Source organism: Panthera onca, chromosome F1 (genome assembly GCF_046562875.1).
Source record: "Panthera onca isolate mPanOnc1 chromosome F1, mPanOnc1 haplotype 2, whole genome shotgun sequence".
In the NCBI taxonomy this organism is placed as follows: Eukaryota; Metazoa; Chordata; class Mammalia; order Carnivora; family Felidae; genus Panthera; species Panthera onca.
This window is the reverse complement of record NC_138355.1, coordinates 63,709,862-63,733,506: the sequence shown is the minus strand read 5'-3', so window position 1 is coordinate 63,733,506 and position 23,645 is coordinate 63,709,862. Positions and strand designations below refer to the sequence as shown.

Here is a 23,645-nt window from a genome sequence, read left to right as displayed (position 1 = left end):
AAAGCAAATACTTGTTCTTGTTCTTAATATTTATTTAGTTAAAAAATTAACTTTTAGAAGGTAGAATTTTTTCTTCTTACATGCCTCAATATCACTATATCATGCCAAAATTCTGCCACATTCAACTACTAAGAAGACATGAAAGTTCAGGTTCACTGAACTTTGATTTCACAAGAAAAAAAAAAAAACACTAAAAATTTAGGTGCTAATACAATTAAAAAGTGTTTTATTCCTAGGGCGCCTGGGTGGCTCAGTCGGTTGAGGATCCGACTTCGGCTCAGGTCAGGATCTCGTGGATCACGAGTTCAGCCCTGCATCGGGCTCTGTGCTGATGGCTCGGAGCCTGGAGCCTGCTTCAGATCCTGTGTCTCCTTCTCTCTCTGCCCCTCCCCCACTCACACTCTGTCTCTCTCTTCATCTCTCTCAAAAATAAATAAACATTAAAAAAAAAAGTGTTTTATTCCCAGACAGGCATTTTAGCAGATTAGAAACCAACAAACAAAAACACCCTGCCACTAAAGCAACGCCTCTCTCTTTCTATATATTATATGTGAGTATATATGTGAATGACATGACACATACACCTATATTTATACGCATACACGCATACACAAATATGTAAATAAAGACATAGATTCAAACATTTCAAAGATGCGTTTCTAAATGGCTTACTGGTCCAAGATATGGCTGATGCCATTATGCAAATAAACATAATAATAGAAAAATAGATTTTATCCTAAAATGTATCCCAATATTAGACACAACAATGTAAGAATCAACATTTTTCTCACTTTGCAGAATGAGGTACCCTGAAAGCTGACCAATGTCACATGGGCGTGTTTTCTACTCCTGTACTCCACTTTTAGAGCTAGAAAGAGACGCACAGAAATCATATGACATCTTAAAGACTGTATCAGTCTCCAGCTGTCTTATCCAATACTCTGTCTAATAACTGGAAAAATAGATGTTTGAAACTACTTCCCCCCTCCCTCCTCTTTGTTTCCTCCCCTCTCTGTACTGTTGAAGGAAGCAAGCAATGACTTGGGTTTTCCTAATACTCTAACTAGAATCATTTGCTAAAATGATGTTACGGTTCATGGAATTGCGAAGTTAATTGGATTTCGACTCCACTTAAATTACTTTTAGGAGACCAATCTCTTGGTCAAAGAGGAAACAAGTAAGTAGTCTCCAGAACTACAACTCGGATATTTAAGTGATGTCATAACACAGAACCAGCAGATTATTAGAAAATGACACGTTGATAATTATTCCTTAATTTATGGATTATGGATCCATTGACCTTAAGGAAAAAAAATACAACAGATATGCCTGCGAAACGCATCCAAAACTCACAAGGTGAATGAAACAAAAAGAAGACGATGGCTGTGTTTTTGTGTTGAAAAAATATCAAATCCCAAAACGACAAATTTTTGCTTGCTGCCTTCACAAAAGAATCGACTGCCACATTTATTCAACTCTTTTGTGTATGGAAAATGGTCTTTCTAAAAATTAAAAAAAAAGACCTACAAGCAGTTTAATTTGTATATACACCAACCACCCTGATAAAAGAACCAGGATTTTTTTTACATACGCTTAGCATTTAAGAGAAATGGTATGATGATGGTGTTTATTAGCGTGAATAATTTCACAAGAGTAGATGATCAAAAGCTGATATTAAAGAACAGACTATTATTTGAATTAGCCTTAAAAGAAGGACATAGCATGAGAATAAAAAGTAAGTACAAACGTGGAGAGTTTAATTGGCAATGTTATAAAACGCACTAAAAGGAGAAATGACAAGGAAGCAGGAAGACTGTCTAGGGAGCCACTTTAGTGGTCCCAGACCTGATGAGGGCCACCGTAATAGTCTGACAAGCAGTAACAAGAGCTTACAATAAAGTGGCAGAGGACAGAGATGGAGAGTTGGAGGCAGAGGTGGAGAAAAGTCAGGGATGAGAGAGACTGTGGACGCAAAATGGACAAGAACTGAAATCTAATTGGGTTCAGGAGGTGAGAGAAAGAAAGGTATCAAAGATGACCAAGAATTTTAGGATTTGCGAAAGGTCATATCATATATCGTTTAGGGTCTAAGAAAGCCCTCAGAGTTCGTCTGGCATGATCTAGTATCACAAAAGTGAAATTTAACTCCTAGAGAGTTTAGGAAATCCACTCAAGGCCACACAGCCCTTAGTGACAGTTAGACTAGAATCCCAAAATGTTCATACATGCTTACAAACTTGGAGAAGTTATCAAGAGAAATAACCAACCTAAGGGAGAGCACATTTAAAACAAACGTAAAAGTGGGGCGCCTGGGTGGCTCAGTCAGTTAAGCGTCCAACGTTGGCTCAGGTCATGATCTCGCGGTTCGTGAGTTCGAGCCCCGCATCAGGCTCTGTGCTGATGCCTCGGAGCCTGGAGCCTGGAGCCTGCTTCGGATTCCTTGTCTCCCTCTCTCTCTCTCTCTGCCCCTCCCCTGCTCGTGCTCTGTCTCTCTCTCTCTGTCTCTAAAAAATAAGTAAATGTCAAAAAAATTTTTTTAATTAAAAAAATAAATAAATAAAACAAACGTAAAGGTAAAGACAGCAACAACAAGAAGAAAGGATTTCATTTCGCACACGCGTGCGACAAACCGACAGGTGCGGCAACTCCATCTCCATACGCTTTTCTCTGGAAGCTACTCTCTGAATCACCTACCGTTATCCCCATTCACCGTGTGAAAACTGAGACCTACAGAGGTTAAGTAACTTTCCCCCAATCGTAAAGCTAATAAGGGCAGAGTCTGGGTACCATCCCAGACACTCTGACTCCACAAAGTATGCATTCTCATTTACACACGGATGATTGCGGACCCTGGCCGGGACCACTCCTGTAAGCCCAATAATTACACATCGGCCCACCTCTTGTCATTTCCTTCTAGATGTCCCTTCAGTCACTGGTGTGCTGGAGCCAGGCTACACTGGCTCACGAGGGCTCGCTGTAAGCATCTCTTCACAACTCCACGTTCAAGGCCATCGTGCGATGGCTGGGCTGAAATCCACCACGATGAGAGTTTTTACACTACGGAAATTGGCCAATGCTACAAATTCAGGGATTTTTTTTTTTCTTCTTCTTCTTTTTGGAGAGCTAGTTGCCAGTCATTTATAAACCACCCCTGCCAAGGTTTCACAAATTTAAGAGTTCAGAACTGAGTCCATGATGTCCCTACTTTGCCTAACTGGGTTCTCTTGCAGCGAACTCTTGTTTTGTGATGATGGCCACCAGAAGTCTGGTTCACGGTTAAGTATGCAATCTCGCCTCCCGTATTCTTATCACCAATACCTCTTCAGCATCATCTCCTAAATGTTCCTCAGTTGTAGCCATTTCTATCCACATCTATCTTGCCACGGCCCCTGTTCACAATTCCTCCAAACTAATGGTCTACTCAACGTTTTCCCTATGTCCGAACTCTCTCTCCCCCACAAGGTAGCCAGTGTGTTTAAGAACACAATTCTGGGGCGCCTGGGTGGCTCAGTTGGTTGGGCGACCGACTTCGGCTCAGGTCATGATCTCACGGTTTGTGGGTCGGAGCCCTGCATCGGGCTCTGTGCTGACAGCTCGGAGCCTGGAGCCTGCTTCCGATTCTGTGTCTCCCCCTCTCTCTACCCCTCCCCTGCTCATGCTCTGTGTCTCTCTGTCTCTCAATAATAAATAAACGTTAAAAAAATTTTTTTTTTTTTTTTTAAAAAGAACACCATTCTGATCAGGTCACTCTCTTTCGTGATTTCCCATTGTTTCTGGGTCAAGCTCAAACTCCTCACTTGGCCTTGAGTCCTTGCCTGGCCTGTCTCTGCCTCCCTCTCCCTGTCTCACATCCAACTCCCCCCTCTTCTCTGCACCCACCTTCTTTCACGTCATTTCACTGTGTTCCTGCCATGCCCAGGGCCATACACGTTATTCCTTCTGCCTCTTTCTTCTCTTCCTCCCCATTTAATAAATGCCTATTCATCCTTCAAACCTCAGCTTGATGTTACTTCTTCAAGAAAACATCTCTGACTGCTCAAATTTGGTCTCATGTCTTCATTACATATTCACAGAGCATCCGCTGTACTTTTCCCACCAAAATGCACCCATGAGGGCAGGTGGCGGGGTCCATCTTAGTCAACAGTCTGTTCTCAATAGCAAACACAGTAACTTACATGTATAATGGGGGCTTGGTAAATATTCAATGAGCAAATACACTTTCAGTGAATGAAGACTGTCTTTTTATTCTTCTACTCACTCATAAAGAGTAATCCATCAAGATCCCCGGACCAGATTTTGAGGTGAGACTAGGCCACAGAGACAGTTTCAGCGTAGACGTTTCCTACATCTGAAATAAAAACAAAATAAAAATAGCAGAAGTATAGCCACGATAACCACCTGTGGACCCAGAAAATCAGGGTTAAGCGGATTATTCAATTAATGGTAGATTTGACAACTTAAGTGCCAAAAACAACACTCAACTCCTGACCAAACACATGGTAACAGGAGTGAATAAGGACCCACACCTGAACCACATTCAAATAACTGGAAACATTTCCATTTCTTACTCCTGTAAGACTCCCCGGAAAGAACAAACTCAAGATAGGATGTCACAGGGCAATTCTAGAAAAAAAAATATCCCATCTTTGAATCCAGATGAATATGCTTTATAACACTCCCAGGGCATTCCAGAAATATAAAATCCAGAGAGGTTCTGGAAGGACTTGACAGGGTTACTCAAAGTGTGAGATATCTCAATACCTATGGATAGGGGAGCACCCCATCCCTGACTGTTGACATTTCTCCCCAGAATTTGTTAGAATTCAATCTCCCACATCATTGTCAGTGATTTTGAATGTATAAAAGAAATAATACTAATAACACCAACAATCATAACTTCTATTTTTCGTAATGAGTAGACCAGAACCAACCATTCCAACTATCTTTTTTTAAATTTTTAATGTTTATTTACATTTTAGAGAAAGAGAGAGAGACAGACAGAAACTGTGTGTGAGCGGCAGAGTGGCAGAGAGAGAGGGAGGCACAGAATCCGAAGCGGGCCCCAGGCTCCGAGCTGTCAGCACAGAGCCCGACGCGGGCCTCGAACTCACGAAATGCGAGATGATGACCTGAGCCAAAGTCGGACGCTCAACCGACCGAGCCACCCAGGCACCCCTCATTCCAGCTATTTTTCCATCCAACTACATATTTCAGCCCCACAGTAGCCTAGTGACACACACTACTATTATTCTAATTTTACAGAGGAGTCAATATGCATAAAGAGGTTGTCATTGACTCGAGGCCACTCGGTTTTCCCAAGGTTGCACGAATCTAGATGAAGCCAAAATCTCAACCCAGGCATGCCTGCTGCAAAGCCCGTATTCTTTGTCACTGCACTATAGGACCTCATCTCCTTTAGAAGCTATCTAGAACCAAACGGAAGTTTACTCAATCAGCCCGAACATGTACATGCGTGAGGAAGAAAGCAAGGATCTTTCAATCCTACAACCTTTGTGTTATAACCTGGCGTGAAAGGGATCTGCAAAGCCTGTTTGGTTGAATGCTATCATTCCCACGATCTTTCCTTTCTTTGCCCATGCTCCATTCTCCACCCCTGTGATGTTAGAGTCTCCTGGTAAAGTGGCTGGAAATCAACTGCTCGGACACACAGAGAAATACGGATGTGCTACCCACTGGATGCTTGGACGAAAATGGCAGGAGAATGGGAAAAACTGATGCCGTGGACAGTCAAGGAGCTCCTCTTCCGGACCCCTCGCGGCAGGTACAAGGCAAACGTAGCCAGGGGTCGGCCGCCTCTCCCTTTCCTTAGTTGAATCATTTCAGGAGTGAACTACACGCATCGTTAAAATATCCACTGAGGGGTGAAAGGAATGGCATGATCGTATGGGCCTTGGAAAGGTCTCTGCTTTCCCCATGCATTTTAAAGTCGAGCTGGCTGTCTTCGGAGTAGTCTCTTTTGCAGGCCAAAACGCTTATGTGTTTTGAAGAAAATGACGTGTGTTCTGCTTTGTAGTTTTACTAAACATTTCACAGCATAAACGACAGTCTTTTAAAGATGTAACTACAATTGAGATGCCTAGAGAGGAGAAGCAGCAGAGATGGCTAGCGTGGGCAGGCTCCAAAGCTTTGAGCATGACGTTCAGGCTGCAGAAGGATCAAAGGAACCCACTGGAGTTAACAGAAACATTATTTACAGAGGCAATAAAACGCATGATGCCGATATCCACGCCAATGGTCAGGTCCAATACTTGCCTACCCTTTTTTCAAGTGCATTTTTGGTAACAGCCAGAGGGTCTGGCTGAAGGGGATGTTACTTCCAGCTCTGGGTTCACTAGAAATACACATATCTGGGGGCACACGTGCCTCATCGGACGCGCCTGTGGACGAAATGCATCCGAAGACCCGCCAGTCTTGGGATCACATCCACTAGACAGTTGCACATTTTAAGGCCACAGCGCTTTTCAAATAAATTTCCAGTAGGAAACAGGGTAAAGGAGCAGGGTTTCTCATCTTCTGATTCGGTGCTAAGAATGCGCTCTCACCCACTAGAGAGCTCCAAGGTAACACCCAATGACTTTTACGGCCTGAGCCTCCGGGTCACAACGACTCCCAGAATTTTGCCCTGTTTCATTTCGTGTGTTCATCTTTTCAGCAAGACTCCCAGCCCCTCCTGTGTCATCCACCTGCTCTCAGGGGGAGAACGCCCTTCCTCTGCTTTTGATGTGTTTCCTAGGGGGGGAGATGATTCACTCAGTATCCCCTCTCATTCCTGCATTTCCTCCGACTACCTCCCCTCTCTGCCTTGGGCTTTGTCGGTTCCTCTCTCCCTACACTGCATCTCTTTTAGTTCCAAAAATAGATCATTCAATTTAGGAAGAACAATTAACTGGGATGAAAAAAAAAAAATCTGAAGTATGGGGAGGCATTTCAGCTTCTCTATCAGGCATGAAGTAATTGGCAAATGCTACGGCAGTGTCTTTACTCGGGATGCTGGTTCATGCTTCTGGGTGAGCTTCAGGGAAATCGCGGACTCAGAAAGGTCAGACTCAGTTTCTGTGGTTCCACAGCCCCTCCCCGGTGAGCTCCGCACACGTCACAGAACAATGACACAGAGAACAGACCCCACGGCTGTGATTTCACCGGCGTCTGCACCAGATCTGCCCCCTAAAGAGACCTTGGATGTTTTGCATGATTTCTTACCCAGCAGAAGCTTATTATCTTCCGGTGCATTGACCTGTCCCTTGAAAACTAATATATCTGGAACATTCTAATGCCTCCAAGGGAATTTTCATTCAAGAGGGCAGTCATCTTAGGGCAATGTCTCTCAAAGTGTGATCTTTGGAAATACCTGAATCAGAGTCACCTGGGATCTTTGTTAAGAAGGCACATTCCCAGCCCACTTCTCACACAGAATATCTGGGTGATGCTAATGTGCACTGATGTTCGAGAAATGCTAACTTACGGATTCTTTATAAAGGCAGAGCCAAGTTTAGAAAGTTATAGAGCCTCTAGAGTAGTGGTTCCCTCAACAGAGGTAATTTCGCCTGCTAGGGAGTCACAACTGGAGGTGTGTGTGTGTGGTGGGGGGGAGGGGGGGTTACCGGCACCTAGCAGGAAGAGACCAGAGACGGTGCTAAGTACCTACGGTGTACAAGACAACCATCCACAACAAAGAATTATCCAGCCCCAAATGCCAGCGGTGTTGGCAGTGAGCAACCCTGCCAAAGAGAGATGGGTATTTCTGATCCCAACTTGGAATTCGACTGGGAATTCAGTTGGGATCAATTCAGTCGCTACACCAGGAACCCCAAGAGTTTCTTAATGCCAGGGTGAATGTTTTTCAAACTGCAAATCATTAAATCAGTTAAGTGTAGCCTATGGCCAATTTACAGCTACGTGGATGGAACTAGAGGGTATTATGCTAAGCAAAGTTAGTAGGTCAGAGAAAGACAAATAAATATCATGATTTCACTCATATGAGGACTTTAAGAGACAAAACAGATGAACATAAGGGAAGGGAAGCAAAAATAATATAAAAACAGGGGTGGGGACAAAACAGAAGAGACCCATAAATATGGAGAACAAACAGAGGGCTACTGGAGGGGTTGTGGGAGTGGGTAAGGGCTAAACGGGTAAAGGGCATTAAGGAATCTACTCCTGAAATCATTGTTGCACTATATGCTAACTAACTTGCATGTAAATTAAAAAAAAAATTAATTAATTAAAAAAATCATGGTATAGGTAAATAAAATAAAATAAAATAAGATAAAATAAAATAAAATAAAATAAAATAAAAAGGTGTAGGTTATGGCCAGCGTTTTTGTTTTTGTTTTTGTTTTTGTTTTTAATGGAATGAGATGGGGGAATCCGTGTGGCTCAGTCAGTTCAGCATCTGACTGTTGATTTCGGCTCAGGTCATGATCCCAAGATCCTGGATCAAGCCTCAAGTAGGGCCTTGCACTGGGTGCACAGTCAGCTAAAGATTCTCTCTCTCCCCTCCTCTGCCCCATCCTTGCTTGTGCTCTCTCAAAAATGAGTAAAGAAACAAAAATGGAATGAGATGGAAGACAAAAGGAGAGAAAAGAATCGGATATATCTGAGTGTATCACACATAGTAAAGGTATTATTTCATGAAATTTTTATTTCAGTTGCATTTCTGACCTTAACACGTAAAAGAGGATGTAAGGGGCCCTTGGGTGGCTCAGTAGGTTAAGCGTCCGACTTCGGCTCAGGTCATGATCTCACGGTTCCTGAGTTCAAGCCCCGTGTCGGGCTCCGTGCTGACAGCTCAGAGCCCGGAGCTTGCTTCAGATTCTGTGTCTCCCTCTCTCTCTCTCTCTCTCTCTCTCTGCCCCTCTCCCACTCACGCTCTGTCTCTCTCTCAAAAATAAACACTAAAAAAATTAATTAATTAAAACAGGATGTAAAATATGTTCCTCCTTTATATATCTTTACTACTAAATATGTTACATTTCCACAAAAGCATAGAAACCACAAATGTGTCACCTAATGAATTATTATCAACACTGTGTAACTATCACCTAGGACAAGAAATAGGATTCAGTTGCCCAGAGCCCTTCTGTACCCCATTCCCATCATAATTCCCTTTCTCCCCACTGAACATAGCAATTATCCTTTTATGATAACCACGCCTCTTCATTTTTCGCATAATTTTTAAGTGTATATCTCAAGTTTAATTGAGATTTTCAGTTTGAATTTCATATAAATGGTATTCTACTTTTTTAAAGTTTATAATTTTTGAGAGAGAGAGCAGGGGAGGGGCAGAGAGGGAGGGAGACACAGAATCCGAAGCGGGCTCCAGGCTCTGAGCTGTCAGCACAGAGCCCGACGTAGGGCTGGAACCCACCAACGCCAAGATGGTGACCTGAGCCAAAGTTGGACGCTTAACAGACTGAGCAACCCAGGCACCCTGTGGATTGTTTTCAATGTGGGGCTGTGATGCATAATACAGATATGAACATTCTTGTACGTCTGCTGGTACACATCTGCGTGCACCATGTTAAATATGTATTTAAAAGTAAAATTGTGAGATCTTAAGGTGTGTGCATATTTGGCTTTAGTAAATGATGCTTCCAAAGTATGTGTAATAACTGACACTCCCACCCGGAGAGTATGAGAGCTCCAACTTCCCCACATCCTCCGTGTACTTCTCTGTATTTTAAATTATAGACATTCTAGAAGGTATGTACTGGTGTCATATTGAAGTTTTAATTTCTCATTCCCCAATTAGTAAGAAGATTGAGCATATTTTCATATGTTTACAAACCATTTAGATGGTGACACTCCTATTTAAGTTTCTTGACTATTTTTATATTGGGTAGTCTTTTCTTTTTTATTAATTTGTAGGGATTTTAAAATGATTTTATTTTCGTGGGGCACCTGACTGGCTCAGTGGGTAGAGCATGCAACTCTCTATGTCAGGGTTGTGTGTTTGAGCCCCATGTTGGGTAGAGAATACTTAAAAATAAAATCTTTAGAGGGGCGCCTGGGTGGCGCAGTCGGTTAAGCGTCCGACTTCAGCCAGGTCACGATCTCGCGGTCCGTGAGTTCGAGCCCCGCGTCAGGCTCTGGGCTGATGGCTCGGAGCCTGGAGCCTGTTTCCGATTCTGTGTCTCCCTCTCTCTCTGACCCTCCCCCGTTCATGCTCTGTCTCTCTCTGTCCCAAAAATAAATAAAAAACGTTGAAAAAAAAAAAATTTTAAAAATAAAATCTTTAGAGGCACCTGGGTGGCTCAGTCGGTTAAGGGTCCAACTTCGGCTCAGGTCATGATCTCACGGTTTGTGAGTTCGAGCCCCACGTCGGGCTCTGTGCTGACAGCTCGGAGCCTGGAGCCTGCTTCAGACTCTGTGTCTCCCTCTCTCTCTGCCCCTCGCCTGCTCACACTTTGTCTCTCTGTCTCTCTGTTTCTCTCTCAAAAATAAATAAACATTAAAACAATTTTAAAAAAAGGATTGTGTCTTGGAGTGGGGAGGAGAATTATGTCATTTGTAGTTTTTTATAGACGATTTTGACCAGATTAAGAATACTTTCTTGGTATTCCTAGTTTATAAAAAGCTTTCAAAATGAATGCATGTTGGATTCTATTATGCGCCTTTACTACATCTATTCAATTAACACTATTATTTTGCTCCTTTATTCGGCTGACATGCCACACCGTATTGATATTTTAATATTATACTAACCCTGTCTTACTGAAATAAACTCAACTCATTCAGAATGCGTACCCTTTTTACATGTTGAGTGATTTGATGTATTAATAGTATAACTTGTTTGGGATTTTTACATCTGAAAGGGGCAGATCTATCAATTTTATTTCTCACGATATCTTTGCAGATTATCGATATCGAAGTTATCGTGGCTGTAAAGCGCTACTTTTTTTTCCCAGTTCTGTGAAGGAGTATGTATAAGACTGTTGGTCTTTGTCCTTTAAATATTATCCAGAAACAAAACGGTAAAGCATTCTGAACTTGGAACTTCTTTTGTGGAAAAGTGTTTAATTAGATTCAATTTGTTTGAACAGTTACAGGACTTCACACATTCTCGATTTCACTCCCGTGGCCACTCGAGCAAATTCGATTTACTAGAAACGTGTTACTTCATTATTGGCAAACTTATTCCCAAGATCCTCTTACTATCATTTCAGTGGCTACAGAACCTACATGCATGGCACTTTTTAAAGTTTCTGACAGGGTTCTTTGTGACTTCTTCCTTTTCTTCTGATCACTCTTGCTAGAAATGTATCCCTTGTATATAGGCTTTTTAAATATCGGATCTATCAGTTGTTAAGAGAAAGGTGTTAAAAGTCTCTGCCCAAGATTATGCATTTGTTCATTTCTCCTTGTAGTTCGAAAAATATTTTTTTTAATATATTTTGCAACTGTATTATTATCTGCCTACAAATCTAGAACCACTGAGTATCTATTTGGAAAAAATTAAGTTGGATCCATATCTCAAATACATATCAGGATAACTAACCAAAAAAAAAAAAAAAATGCTTTGCAAGATAATGGGAGCAATGCTTTATACTCTCCGTATAAAAGCGTCCTAGACTATTTTGAAATTCCTAGAACTCCTAAAATAAAATATTGATAAATTTGAGTATATAAAATAAAACTTTTCTGCATAGCAAAAAACACCATAAGTAAAACCAAAAGGTAAATGAAAAACAGGAAGAAAGTATTTGCAAATTATATCATAAGGATTAATTTCTCCAAATATAAAAGCCTCCTGCAGATCAATAATAATCTAAAAGAAAATGAGCAAAGGATATTAATAAGGAATTCAACTAAAAAGAACTACGAATGGCTTAAATCTGAGCTATCACACTCAGTCCATTTATTATATGAAAACTACAAATTAGGTACACACCAAGATATCATTTTTTGAACCATCAGTTTGGCAAAGATCACAAAGATTTAATGTAAGCTCTACATATATATATTTTTAATGTAATATATATATTAATGTAAGCTCTACATATATATATGAAACAATACTATATACTGATATAAAACAATCTTTATATAGATCAGTAAAATGCACAAAGTGCAGAACAGTATGTATGCTTTGCCACTATTGTGTAGAAAGAGGTAATATATAGGGGCGCCTGGGTGGCTCAGTCGGTTAAGCATCTGGCTCTGGGTTCCGGCTCAGGTCACGATCTCATGGTTTGTGAGCTTGAGCCCCGAATCGGGCTCTGTCTTGTTCCTGATCTCAACGTGGGGAAATGGGGTTCCCACACAACACCAAAGAAGTCTTGGAAGCCAGCAGTGTGTCCGAGAACGGAATTCCGACACTCCGTACCCGGAGAGAGCATCAGATCCCCCAGGCTGGGGGCTGCCCACTGCCCACCCCACGCACCGCTCACAAGTCACAGGCTGCAACCCGGGCTCCCCACCCAGCGCCCAGGGTCCGGAGGGCCCAGCCGCCTCCTCCTCAGCTCCTTTCCGTTTGCTAGCGTGGCTCTCAGAAGTCAGGGAAACACTTCCTCACACTTACCAGTAAAGGGTGTGCTGGTGAATCACCGGTCAGATGAAGATGCCTGGGGCAAGGTCTGGGGAAAGGGTGCGGGGGCTTCCAGACTTCTCCGGCCGCCACTCCTCCTGAGCCTGCTCGCGTTCACCAACACAGCTCTCCCAACCTGGTCCTCTCGGGTTTTTCGAGAGGCTTCATTGACTAAGTCATTGGCCCATTGGCTGGTTCCGCCTCCAGCCCCTCTCCCCTCCCCGGCTCCCCAGGGTTCAGGTCCTGAGGTCAGGAGGTTGCAAGGTCAGACTAAAAGTTGCGATCCTCTAATAACTAGGTCTGCCCTTTGGGCAACCAGCCCCACCCTTGGGTGGGGTCCAAATGTCACTTTCATTTATATGATAAAAGGCACCTTTATCACTCTCAGGAATTTCCAAGGCTCTGAGGGGCTGTGAGCCCAGAACTGTGGATGAAGACCAAATAGATACGTGAGAAATATATTTTGGTCATCTGAATGGCCAAATAGATATTTCTTAAAAATCACACTATTGCAGAAGCAAAAACAAGGAACGAGTTATTTAAATAAATGATTCAGAGTGCCTGGGTGGCTCATTCAGTTAAGCCTACGATTCTTGGTTTCTGCTCAGGTCATGATCTCATGATTCATGGGATCGAGCCCCACATCCAGCTCTACGCTGACAGCACAGAACCTGCTTAAGATTCTCTCCCAATCTCTCTCTGCCCCTCCCCGACTTGCTCTATCTCTCTCTCTCAAAATAAATAAAAGAAAATAAAAATGTTAAATAAATAAATAAAAGCAATTGAGGGGTGCCTGGGTGGTTCAGTTGGTTAAACGTCCAGCTCTTGATCTCAGCTCAGGTCTTGATTGCAGGGTCCTGAGTTCAAGCCCTGTGCTGGACTGGAAGCCTACTTTTAAAAAAAAAAAAAAAATGAGGGGTGCCTGAGTGGCTCAGTCAGTTAAGCGTCGGACTTTGGCTCAGGTCATGGCTCAGGTCATGATCTCACAGTTCGTGGGTTTAAGCCCTGCGTCCGACTCTGTGCTGACAGCTCAGAGCCTGGAGCCTGCTTCAGATTCTGTGCCTCCCTTTCTCTCTGCCCCTCCCCTGCTCACTCTCTGTCTCTCTCAGAAATAAATAACCATTAAAAACAAAAAATTTTTTTTAAAGAAAGCAATTGAGAAATCATAACCTGTAGAGGCTGCTTTTAGACAACAGGCTTGAGCAATGAAATGTAGAAAGGGCTCACAGTGACCACCTGGCTGAATACAAACAGGCCCATCAGGCAACCCACCCCAAAATATCCATGGGCCCTAACTGACCAACGGGCTACTTACAACCAGACACAGTTTCCAAAAAAGGGGAAGATTCCATGTGCCATACCTCCTCACCTTCCCCCCAAGCCCTGGGTTTTTTAAAGTTTATTTACTTATTTTGAAAGAAGAGGAATTCTTTCACGGCCTTCCAGCACTTGGGATTCTCTCTCTTCCTCTCTCTGCTCCTTTCCTGTTCATGCTCTCTTTCTCTCAAAATAAATAAATAAACATTAAAAAAAAAAAAGAAGGAAAATGAAGAGAAAAGGTCTGCATACTGAATGAGAAGACCTCAGCTTCCTTCTCCTACCTCACTTTCAGAATGCCAGCATAAAAGCTGGAGATCCCCCAGATAAAACTTGAAAAATTATTCTCTGGAAAAAAATGGATTAGCTTTTAGTTCAGGTGAAAAATCAAGTTTTGAGAGTTCCCAACAAAAGACCAATATGATGGGCCTGATCATCATCGGAAACCCACCAGTCAATGAGCCAGCCCCACACAGTTTTCAATCAACAGCCTAGAGCTTTCACTCATAAATGCAAACAGAGAGACAAAGCCCCCAGCTCCAACTAGCCCATGCAATAGAGACCAACACAAACAAATATAAAAAAGACATTTGGAGAAAAAGATAACTCATAGAACATAAAAAACTTTAAAATAACTATTGTACTCAATATCTTCACAGAGATAAAAAGAGGAATTTTATAAGGTGAAGGAAAATCCTACCATAAAAAGGTAATAGAGAATAAGAAAGAATCCTTAGGAATTAATAATATAATAGACATAAAGAGGTCACCTGGGTGGCTCAGTTGGTTAATTTTCTGACTCTTGGGCTCAGGTCATGATCTCATGGTTTGTGGAATCAAGCCCCAAGTCAGGTTCTGCACTGACCAGTGCTGAGCCTTCTTGGGATCCTCTCTCTCCCTCTCTCTCTGCCCCTGCCCCATTTGCGAGCATGCGCTCTCTTTCTCAAAATAATTGAATAAACTTAAAAAAAACAAAGAAAAAGAAAAAGAAATAGAGTCAATAGAAGACTTGGAAAAGTTAAAGAAATCTCCATAAAAGATAAAGCAAAAAACAAATAAACAAATAAGCTAAGGAAATTAATATGGAAGGAAAGGGCAGCAAGGGATGGGAGAGGGGGTGGGTTTAAAGTCTCAACCAAGAGGTAAAACACCAAACACACAAAAAGTTCCACAAAGAGAGAATAAATAGGAAGAAATCATCAAAGAAGTGGAAAGTCTATTTCTTCTTTCTACACTAATTACTCCTGGCCACCGAACTGGGGAAGAGGGTTTCCCACACCATCCAATTCTCTAACTCTCTATTCCAACCCAGTGTCCTCCAACTCAATTCAATTCTAACACTATTTACCCTGAAGTAGCATCAGATCCCAAAAGTTAAGGACGCAGCCCTATAAACTACTTCCTACTTGAGACACCAATCACAGGTTCTGACTGATCAGCTATAAATCAGGGTTCCCATGATGCCCTCCTTGGGTTTCACTTTGTAGGTGTGACTGATTAAATCATTGGCCATTGCTGGTTAAGTCGAGTCCCAGTCCCTCTTCCCTCCCCAAAAGTAGGAGTTGGGCCTGAACCCTCTAATCCAAAGATGGTTTCCCTGGCAACCAGCTCCCTCTCCTCCTTAGGGTCTTTCCAAAAGTTTGCCTCATTAACATAACTTCAGGTGTGGTTGAAATAGGCTCTTATGAATAACAAAAGCCTCTCCTTCCACCTTCCCCTATATCTGCCCCACCTCCCCCACTTCACTTTTATAGCCCTTATCACTTGAGAAAATCCAAGGGTTGTAGGAGCTCATTGTCTGGAAGAGGACAGAAACCAAGAACACTTTTCTTATTACAAACCACAGTTTCACAGAAATAATACAGGAAAACTTCCCAGAACTGAAGGATGTAAGATTCCTGGTTCCAAGGGCCTAATGAATGACCAGGACAATGAATGAATAACAAAATAATAGGAGATTAATACATAAAGTCTAAATTGAAAAACAAAACCAGTAACTTAAATGTGGGTATGCTACTTAGAAATAGGGAAATACAGGGGCTCTTGGGTGGCTCAGTCGGTTAAGTGTCCGACTCTTAACTTAGGCTCAGGTCATGATCTCACGGCTCATGTGATCGAGCCCAGCATCTGGCCATGCGCTGACAGCATGGTATTCCCTCTCTCCCTCTCTCTGCCACTTCCCTGCTCCCACTCTCTGTCTCTCTCTTCAAAGTAAAGAAATACACATTGAAAAAAAAAAGAGGGAAATATTAAAAAATACCAGAAGGAACAGCTAACATTACTGATTATGGCTGCTTCTGGGAGGTGGGATTCTGGTGAAAGGGGAAAGAGGACTAATGCTGGGGGTTAACAGCCTTGAAATTCAATTTGACATTTGAAACTACGTAGATGTTACTTTGATTTTTTTTAAGAAGAATTAATTGTAAAAAAAAAATACAACTCATTTAAGATATGATGCACTTATGTCAAGAAGTCCTTCTAGAAATTTGTTTAAACTCCAAACATATGCTTGAGTTCGAATGCAAGAATTACCTTGCCAATCTGGTGGCAGACTCATTTAATAGCATGTGTCTCAGTGAACTCTAGATATAGACCAATTTTAATAACCTTAATAAGTTGCATAGCACATTACTAGTAAGTTGCCCTTAATTTTTACAAAAATGCTCATTTATGGAATTGCCTATTATTCTGTAAGAGCTGAGGAAGTATCCTCCCTTTTTGGATCACTTCCTGGCTAATCAGAAAAATTCTTGCAGCACAATCTTGAGCCATGATTATAATTTGAATATGAGGTAGCTTCTCCTAACTAAGATTTTTCAGAGATTCTAAGAGTTTATCCACTCACTAAATATTATTGAAACATATTGTAAGACACACACTTTGCTAGATGTTAAAGATAATAGAGATTAGAGTCTAATAATATGACTAGTGTCCCAGAGAATCTAGTGAATCTAGGCTTGAATTAGGGTCTCCAGGTTGTTACAGATATCTGAGACATTTCAAGTTGTGGTTCAAAACCACAAGTTTGTCATAGAAACCTGGGAGGGTTCAAGGTGTCCCACCGTTTGGAAGTTTAAAAATATACAGTTACTCAGCAAAAAGGGACCTGCGGAAGATCTTGCTGGTTATCTGTCCATAGGCATCCCCACCCCCACCCCCCACTTTTTCTTGCTAAGAGAACCCCGACCTTGTGGTCAAATGTGCCAGTGCCAGGAGACGAGACATAACTTGCTTGACCAACGGGACAATTGTGTTTCAGACTTTTAGAGCCTCCCCTGCAGCTAAGGTAGTCACATGACCATTTCTGACCAATAATCTTCAGCTGAAGCCTATTGTGGGATTTCTGGGAAAGTTGTTGTCTACCTGATAAAGGAAGACAGACAGGACTGGGAACTGCTGATTCTCCATTTCCTTCTGTCTTAACGTGGATGTAGGAACCAGAGCTCCAGCAGCTGCCTTGTTACCAAGAAAATAACAGCCAACACGCAAGGGCTAGTTAAGCAGAAATACAAAAGGGTCTTAGCGTCTAACATCAGTAAGCATCCAACTCAAAGGTGCAACTGTTCTACTTCTGCTTTGCTGGTATGTAACTAATGAGATCTGTTTCTACCCATAGAACACTTCTGACACCCAGTGTGTGAGGATTTTTTCCCCCACATCAACCAATTCTCCAACACCAGATGCGTGTCCTACAATTTGACTCAATTCTGACACTATCTACCTGGAGTTAGTGTCAGATCCTGCAAGTGAAAGGCTCAGTCCCACAGGACTGTCCTTCCTCCACTGCAGACACCAGTCTAAGTCCTAGCCTTCTGTACTTATGGCTGGAAACCAGGCTGGAACTCAGAGATTCCCACAACTTACCCTCAGATGTGATATTTTGCCACAATAGCTCACAGAACTCATGAAGACATTTTACTTCATAAAGGATACAACTCAAGAACAACCAGATGGAGGGGATTTATAAGGTATTGGGGGAAGGGGTGCTCAGAGTTTCCTTGCCCTCTTCAGGCCTACCACTCTCCTAGTACCAACACGTGTTTACCTACCTGGAAGTTCCCTGAACTCCATTTGTTAGGTTGCTCATGGAAGTTCCATTAGGCAGACATGGTTGAGCATTGGCGACAGACAAATCTTGGATCATTGGTGATTGGCTCAATCTCTAACCTCTCTCCGCTCCACAGAGGTTAGGAGTGGGGCTGGAAGTTCTAGCCTTCTGATAATGCTTGGTCTTTCTGGCAACTAGGTCCCATCCTGAACCTATCTGGGGACCTCCAAGCCACCAGTCATCTCCTTAGCATACAAGAAGACTCTCATCGCTCTGGAGATTCCAAGGGTCTTAGAAGATCTTTTGTCACAAACTGGGGCGAGGGAGGGTGTATGCGGGTCACCAAGACCAAATATTACAATGAAAGATATTACTATCACCTCTATCACTCAGGAAATACAAGAGTTTCAGGACCTCTTTGCCAGGAACTTGGGCCAAAGACCAAATATATACATATAATATCACAATATCTCGATAAAAAAGATCAAGCCCCTATTTATTTAAGCCACTCTTACTCTTACTGGATTTTGTCTCACTTGACTCCTAATTGAAACAGGATCTGAATCTCTTGTTTTATAAGTGAGGAAATCCAAGCAAAGATAAATTAAGCAATGTAACAATGTAGCCAATGTCAGCACATCTTGCTGATAGCAGAAATGGGAACAGAATCAAATAGGAATGTGCCAAACCTTACTCTGAAGGAAAAATGGGCTGAAAAATTCATTCAATTGTGCCTCTTTGGTCCTTGTATTTTCTTAGTGGCCCATCTGATATTTGACTATTACAGTTTCTTGAAGAAAAATGAAGTTTCCTCATTGGCAGAAACTTATCACCGTGTGTAGTTAATAGGATCTTTCATTCACCTACCCCTTCTTGGCTCTATCAATATACGTATTTAATATTTCATTCTCTTACATATTACTTAGTTTTTAAAGCTTGCCCTGAGAACTTATTTGCCATCTGTTAAGGGTCCTAAGCATTATAGATTCTTGCTTATAATAACTCTTCAAGGCTGGTATCATAATATTTGTTTTATAGAAGAAGAAACTGAAGTTCAGGGATACAGTGCCATGAATTGTGTTCCCAAAAATATATGTTTTTTTGTAAATTTTTTAAAGTTTATTTAATTATTTTGAGAGAGAGAGAGGGAGAACAAGCAGAAGAGGGGCAGAGAGGAGAGAGAGAATCCCAAGCAGGCTCTGCACCATCAGCACAGAGTTCAATGAGGGGTTTGAACTCACTAAACACACCTGAGCTGAGATCAAGAGTCCGACGCTTAATAGACTGTGCCACCCAAGTGCCCCCCCAAAAAGATATGTTGAAGTCCTTACCCCCCGCCCCCACCTGTGAATGTGACTTTTTTTTTTTTTTTTTGGAAATAGAGTCTTTACATATAGAATCATGTTCAAGTGAAGTCATACTTGATTAAGGTGGACCCTAAATCCAATGTTTGATGTTCTAAATCCAATAACTGGAGAGGGAGCTTTAGAGACACAAGGGAGGTAGAAATTGGGGTGATGTAGCTACAAGTCGAGGAATGCCAAGCATTGCTAGCGACCTCCAGAAACTACAGAGTCCAAGAAGGCTCTTCCCTGATCCTTCAGAGGGAGCCTAGATGTGCTTGATTCTGACCATCTAGACTCCAGAACTGAGAGAATCAATTTCTGCTTTAAGCCACTTGGCTTGTGATAATTTGTCAGGGCAGCCCAGGAAGCTAATACAAGGGGTTAAATGATTTTCTCCGTATCACACAACTGGAAAGTAGTGGGGCCCACCTGTCAGTGAAGTTGTGCAGTAGAACGGATCAGCTTCACCCACATGTAGAAAGGCCAAATGGCCCCACATTCTTCATTTGTTCCACAAGTCTTGAAGTTCTGATATACTGTCAAGGATACCACGAAGAGCTTTCAAGGAGCTCACAATCTATTACACGGTTCCTAAAAAGCAGCATAAGGTATCATTATCCCCTTCTCTATTTGCCTTAATGTCCCTAGAAAATTATTGTTTCTGGTGATAGCCCTTAGTTCTTCAGTCCTGATTTTCTTTCAGTGGTTTACCACGACCATTCCCGTTCCTTGGTTTCAAATGCTTCTATTAAGAAGTCGGCTGTCAGTCTTACTGTTGAAAGTAATGTTTGTATTTTCTCTGACTGCTCTTGAGACTGTTTTTTTTTTCTTTTCTTTCTTTTTTTTCTTTATCATGGATTTTTAGCAGTCATACTACTATGTGTCTATGTGTGGTTTTCTTTTAATTTCTCCCATTTGGAGTTCATAGATATTCTTGAACGTTTGGCTTCATATCTTTCATCAGCTTTGGACATTTGCAGCCAATTTCTTTTCAGATCGGCTTTTGACCTAGTTTATCTCTCATCTCTTTCTGTGACTCCACTTATATGTATATTAGGCCTTGTAACTGGGCTCCATTCATCTCATAGGAGACTTTCTATGATTTTCATCTTCTTTTGTCTCTGTGTTTCAGGCTGTAGATGATCTGCTGGCCTATCTCCTGCTTCAAAGACCTCACGTCAGCTATGTCTACTTGGCTGATAAGTGTGTCTATTATATCCCTCATTTTCGTTATTTGATTGTTCAATCCTAGGATTTATGTGTTCATAAATTACAAGTGTCCACTAAAATTCCACACATTTCCTATTTTTCTTGAACATATAAATCACAGATTTTTTTAAAAAAAATTAAACCCAAGTTAGTTACCATATAATGTAATAATGATTTCAGGAATAGAATTTAGTGATTCATCACGTTCATATAACACCCAGTGTTCATCCCAACAAGTGCCCTCCTTAATGCCCATCACCCATTTAGCCCATCCTCCACCCAACACCCCGCCAGCAACCCTCAGTTTGTTCTCTGTAGTTAAGAGTCTCACAGTTTACCTCCTTCTCTAAATCACAGGTATTTTTTTTTTTAATTTTTTTTTTAACGTTTATTTATTTTTGAGACAGAGAGAGACAGAGCATGAATGGGGGAGGGTCAGAGAGAGAGAGGGAGACACAGAATCTGAAACAGGCTCCGGGCTCTGAGCTGTCAGCACAGAGCCCGACGCGGGACTCGAACCCACGGACCGCAAGATCATGACCTGAGCCAAAGTCGGCCGCCTAACCGACTGAGCCACCCAGGCGCCCCAAATCACAGGTATTTTAAAAGCCATGTGCATAAATTTTAATATATGCATAGGGACTTCCTGTGTGCATTTGATTGTGTCCATTGTTTTTCTGAGCTTTTGTACATTTGGCCTTGTTTACTCGAATGCCTATTAATTTTTCAATAATGATGAATGCTGCATGTAGAAAATTGTACAGATAATTTGCAATTCCAATTAATGTTCAATATGTCTAGAGAGGATGTACTTTGATTTTTGAGAGGCAGATGGATAGGGTAGAGCAATTGAATCCAGCCTATAATTGTACTAAATAGAATCTGGATTTGAAGTTTTGTGAGAGCTTTTCTATAAAAAAGCTTTTTTTTTAATTTTTCTTCATCTCTAGTTCTAATGCAGTACTGAGGTATCTATAGGAAAGTCTCCTTCTTAGGGGCCCTGAGCTATCACTTTATTTATCTCCCTAGCATGATGAGACTATTTATTCAGTTTCTCAGCCTCCTGGCAGCCACTTAAAAATTAGCTGATGACTCCAAAGGAAAAAGAGCTAAAAGCAAGGCTTTCCTCTGTGAATTTCTTGTCTCCTGGGTCATAGGACCTTCGGTCTTCACTCACTAATTCTCAAAGGCCTTTAAACAGCTTTTTAAAATTTAACCCTTTTTAGTTGTTATTGTCAGGAGCACTTGTCCAATACCGACTAGTCTGCCGTAGCCAGAAGTGGAAATCCAGAAGTGTTTGCTTTTTGTAACCTCGGAGAATTCAGCTTGATGGGTCTTGTTTCATACTGAAAGGGAGAGATAAATTTCAGTTCTTCTGTTCATAAATAAGCCTCCATTATACAGCACGAGCTTCTACTTGTTTGCACAGGATGATGGAGGTATCACCTTAGCCTGGGAGGCAGCGTGTGTGTGTGTGTGCGTGCGTGTGTGTGTATTTGACTCTCATTTCAACTTCCCTCTCGATTTGTCCACACAGAGTGACTAGATCGAGGCAGAATGAGTATTTTCCCTCTCCATTCTCTGCCCTATTTGATAAGTAATGTCTTGCTTTCAGTAACCTCATAATTCAGGGAAGCGTCATATAAAACAATCCTTTACTCCTAACTAATGTAGGTAGTTAATACCGATTTAAGAAAGATAGTTGCTATTAACTTATATATTTGGTATTGACTTTACAAAATGTGATTCAATCAAGAGAAACGCAAAATTGTCTATCATTTTATCATCATTACTTAGTCCACTGAACTACTTTATGTTGCCTTGAAATTTGTTGAAATCCAAAGAGCTAATTCAGAAATATAAAGTTCATCGATTTCCATTGGCTTTTATCAACATATAAGTACAAAGCAAAGGGAAGGTTTCAGACATTTAGTTACATAACCGAATTCTACAAACTTTTCATTTTAAAATATTCTGATAGAGCATTAAAAATATATATACATATATCTTGGCATAGAATTCCGCTAGAAGGGATCTTGGGTGTCTTTGCAGTCTGACTTTCTGAAACATGAGTTACCGCTTTCCTCAAAAATAATTTTCTGAAAATACTTCCCTTTGTATATGAAGACATAGATTCAACTTCACGTTCACTAGAAGAAGTAAGCAAAAAGAAAAGAAAAAAAGTCTCTAATGGAAACACTCTTCGTCTTTTCCTTTTTCTCCGATACACTGAGATGTTTCCATGTGCTGGCCATTCGGGCACCGGCTCCCCTCACATACTCACACACCCCAAAACCAAGAGTTATGTGAACAGGATGTAGGAGGTCCAAAATAATTAATAATTAATTTTCCTGGGAAAGACAGAAAGGAATTTGAGCTGGGTTTAGCTGATGAAAGGAGACAGAAAGATACTTCTGGTAGAGCACCTACTGCTTTATAGAATTATGAAAGTTCATGGTACACCTGGAATTCAGTGCAGAGACAATAATAGGAAATACGGCTAGAGATGTAACATGCGGGTAGATTTTGAAAGTCCTAATATGTCATGCAGAGGAATTTGAACACCATCCAAACACAAAAGTCCTAAATATTTTTTTTCAAAGCTCCTCAATATTTTATTTTTTTAACTTTTTAAAAAAAAACTTTAAAAAAATGCTTTTTTACTTTTGAGAGAGAGAGAGACCAAGCATGAGCGGGGGAGGGGCAGAGAGAGAAGGAGACATAGTATCCAAAGCAGGCTCCAGGCTTCAAGCTGTCAGCACAGAGCCAGATGCGGGGCTCGAACTCACAAACTGTGAGATCGCGACCTGAGACGAAGTCGGCCACTTAACCAACTGAGCCACCCGGGTGTCCCAAAGCTCCTCGATATTTTAAAGCAAAGGAGAAACAGATACATTTTGGCTTCTAGGAATACAACTGTGCCAGAACTTGAGACTGAAGACAAGAATGGGGACAAACCGGTGACTGGGAAATTAATGCCGTTGTCCATGAAGACAAAGATGTCTTGAGCAGCAATTAAATATCTTTGTACATCTGTCTCCTTCATTCATATACACAGAAGGGTCTGAGTTGAAGCGGTACACTCTAGAGGATTTGGTGATCAAGTCCCCACGGGGCTGAAGATAGCGCTCTTTGACCAAGGAGAATGGGTGGGTGGTGATACCCTTACCTTAGATGA

General features: G+C 41.6%; 1 long non-coding RNA gene across 3 annotated transcripts in view; it reads right to left on the bottom strand.

Moving 5' to 3' along the window:
• Positions 1 to 1,589: 1,589 nt before the first annotated feature.
• LOC132686583 (uncharacterized) overlaps positions 1,590 to 23,645 on the bottom strand; it is a 32,595-nt gene continuing 10,539 nt past the window's right edge. The window contains exons 2-4 of one of the 3 annotated variants that reach the window (XR_014136446.1): positions 12,542 to 12,718; positions 4,259 to 4,348; positions 1,590 to 3,027 (exon numbers count right to left, since the gene is read on the bottom strand). This is a non-coding gene — a long non-coding RNA (uncharacterized LOC132686583). Of the gene's footprint in view, positions 3,028 to 4,258; positions 4,349 to 12,541; positions 12,719 to 22,336; positions 22,618 to 23,645 lie in introns of those variants that run through there. The other 2 variants (XR_014136447.1, XR_014136448.1) reach the window with 2 other exon arrangements.